At 36.5% G+C, this 3,533-nt stretch overlaps 1 pseudogene; it reads left to right on the top strand.

The window, feature by feature from the left end:
• Positions 1-1,263: 1,263 nt before the first annotated feature.
• Positions 1,264-3,150, top strand: LOC113780550 (annotated as a pseudogene).
• The last annotated feature ends 383 nt before the right edge of the window (positions 3,151-3,533 follow it).

Below are 3,533 nucleotides of genomic sequence, written 5' to 3'. Positions count from 1 at the left end.
AATTGATATATTATATGGATGAAATATTTTGTGAGATATTTTTTTTATGTATTACTGTAGCATTATATTTGAAATTTTATTTTTGAAAAATAGGCCAATCCAAACAAAGAACAGCACTAAAAACTAGTGCGAATTTGGATTACGAGTAGAGTGAAGCTGAAGATAATGAAATATACTTTAGGAAAATTAAGTATATTTATTTTGATAACGATAAGATAAATACAACAACTTTCCTAAAGCTGGCAAGCCATTGGTCATTGTGTAATATATTCTTGTGACAGTTAATAACCGTATACAACGTGAAATTATAGCAATGGAAAAAGTGTTCTGCTGTCATGTTGCAGTGCCCGAGTTTTAATTCCTTTGTTCGACAGTGGCAATGTTTATCTGATATATTTTGTTGAAAATGAAAACTACAGTTTTAAGCCCTTACTACTAATCGCTTTAATTTCAGAATTTAGCAAACACATTTGGATGTAAATGCCAAGGAGGCCTTAGTCTGTTGATTAAAGGTGAGATATGATATTTAAAAATTTTGAATTTAAATCTCTCTTTTTCTCTCAACGCGCTCTTAATCAGTTAAATCCAGACCCAATTAAACCCAGGCACGAAGGTGTTTAAAATTTAAATCTCCCTTTTCTTTATAACGTAATTTTAATCAATTAAACTCAAGCTCAAGTAAGCTCAAGCCCGGAGGTGGTGGCTTAACTCGCTGCAAATTTCAAATTTGATTTGATTAGATAGATTAAGTTGTGCTCATTTGGCCAATATTTTTCTTTAAACATACTCTAAACTGCTTTTGGCTTTCTATTGACCCTATCCCTTTCCAGAACAAGAAAACATTGGAAAAAAAATTCATGCATTCAATTTTGTTACGTTACGCGCCGTTCAATAATCAGCGTAAGAAAAAGGGCAAAGATGGAGTAGAAAATGTAGGGCATAGGCACAGCCCTCAACTTTGATCAAGAAACTATTTCACAATTTTTAGCACCTTGCAGGATTTAATAAACTTGTCTTCTGCCAACTTTCATCTTTCAAGTAGAAAATGAATTGCTCCACTTGTACGTACATAAGGGCACATGGCTTTTAATAGCCCACAACTCATAACAGTTGGGTAAATCTATAGCACAATCTACTTAAAATAGCTTGACCATAGTCCCTTTAGCAATTTCTTGAGATAATTTTCTTGTTGAATGATAAAAGTCTTTTTGAAAAATTGGAGTGTCATTACCTTAAACTCAAAATCCTTTTGTGTGTGCGCCAATGGAAATCCACTTCCAGTTGCAGAAAGTTATGGCAAATTTGAAAGTAATATTTGTGCTGATCTATGTGATTGTGGTGGTAGGCATATTTAAGTATTCTTCCTATTTTTTATCTGCTCTTTATACTTCCTCTTCTTCCTCATCTTCTTTTGTATTTTCCAGTACTCCAGGCCTAAATAAGGCATTGAATTCTTCTCATATGACTACTGAAAATGTAATGTTGGCTACCAAACCCAGGCTACACAACAAATTAGTAAAACCCGTTTGGGAGATCCCCTCTACTGGTTCCAAGATGCCACCTCTGAAGACCTTTAGATTGAGCAAGAAACTGGTTCAGCAAAGAGTGAAGGATAACATTGTAATAGTCACTTATGCTAACTATGCTTTCATGGATTTTGTCATAACATGGGTTAAGCACTTGACTGATCTTGGCGTCGAAAACCTTCTTGTTGGTGCTTTGGATACAAAATTGCTGGAGGCTCTTTATTGGAAAGGTATACCTGTTTTTGATATGGGAAGTAAAATGAGCATAGATGATTTCGGGTGGGGATCGGAAAACTTTCATAAGATGGGAAGAGAGAAGGCAATCTTGATAGATACCATCCTCGCTTTTGGCTTTGAACTGTTGATGTGTGATGTGGATGCGATCTGGTTGAGAAATCCCCTACCATACCTAGCACGGTTCCCTGAAGCAGATATCTTGACCTCCACTGATCAACTCGTACCAACAGTTGTTGATGACAGATTGGAGATCTGGAAAGAAGTTGGTGCAGATTATAACATAGGTATGTTTCTATGGCGACCATCAAGTTCTTCAAAGAAATTGGCTAAAGAATGGAAAGAAATGCTAGAAGCTAATGAGACGATATGGGATCAAGATGGCTTCAATGTTCTTGTTCGCCAACAATTGGGCCCATCTGTTGATGGAGAGAGTGGACTTGTTTATGCTTATGATGGAAACCTCAAGCTCGGCTTTCTCCCCGCGAGTATTTTTTGCAGTGGACATACATATTTTATCCAGGCAATGTATCAACAACTAAGACTAGAGCCTTATGCTGTCCATACCACATTCCAATTTTCTGGTACTGAAGGAAAACGTCATAGGCTACGAGAGGCAACAGTTTTTTATGATCCGCCAAGTTATTTTGACGTGCCAGGAGGGTTCTTGACATTTAAGCTTTCCATCCCCAAGAGCTTGTTACTAGATGGAAAGCATAGTATTGAGTCACATTTTGCTCTTGTAAATTACCAAATAAAACAGATAAGGACTGCACTTGCTATTGCTTTGTTGCTGAATCGTACATTGGTCATGCCTCCAATATGGTGCAGGATTGATAGCGGTTGGTTAATGAATCCTCAGGATTGGACAGGTAATGTGATGAGACAACCATATGTATGTCCTTTGGATTATGTATTTCAAGTTAATGTCATGCTCATGGAATTGCAAGAAGATGAATATGGACAACCGATCAGAATTAGGGAGCATTCTTTCTTTGAGAATCCATTAATGCCTCAGAAGGTGAAAGAATCACGACTCGTTGTAAGCCTTTGTCAAGAGGGATCAGAAGATTGTCAAGTTTCAAATGCTACAAGTCAAACAGGAGTGCTCAAAGTTCCCAAGAACAGTTCAGAAGAAACATACAAGACTGTCTTCTCTTCATTCAAAGATGTTAAAGTCGTTCAATTTTCATCCATGCAAGATGCCTTCAGAGGCTTCACTGACAAATCAATGGAAGAAAATTTCAGGAAACGTGTGACTGCGTATACAAGTATATGGTGTTGTGTGAATTATACTCAGGTAATTTCTTATGACATCTATTGGGATGAAAAACCTGATTGGAAACCAAAACCATCTCGAATTCCAGAATAGGATAATTTACCTTCTTGAGGCCTCATGCAGTAGTTTATCAGAATGTTTCTCTACAGAAGAGGACTGAATGTTTGTGCTGTTCTCATACATAAGGATACATTCTTGACACTAGTAAATGCCTATCCATGTAATTCATGTACTCTGCAATACCAAAATTGTACTATGCATTTTGGTAGAAAAAGAAGAAAGGAAAGGATTACCTTTTAGCCATCATTGTTTAATTCCAGCTCAAAACATGTAATGTAGAGAGAAGCTACAGAAACCAACTCTGCTTCATATATGATAATGATCCACAAGCAGAAAATATTTTATACTAATATATCACAAGCTGGAATGGATAAATAGTTCTAGCAGTGTTGTACATGGCACAAGTTCACAGAAATATACTTTCAGATGAGACA

Source organism: Coffea eugenioides, chromosome 8 (assembly GCF_003713205.1).
Source record: "Coffea eugenioides isolate CCC68of chromosome 8, Ceug_1.0, whole genome shotgun sequence".
Classification (NCBI taxonomy): Eukaryota; Viridiplantae; Streptophyta; class Magnoliopsida; order Gentianales; family Rubiaceae; genus Coffea; species Coffea eugenioides.
Note: the sequence above shows the minus strand (reverse complement) of the source record. Positions and strands in the feature narration are given on the sequence as shown.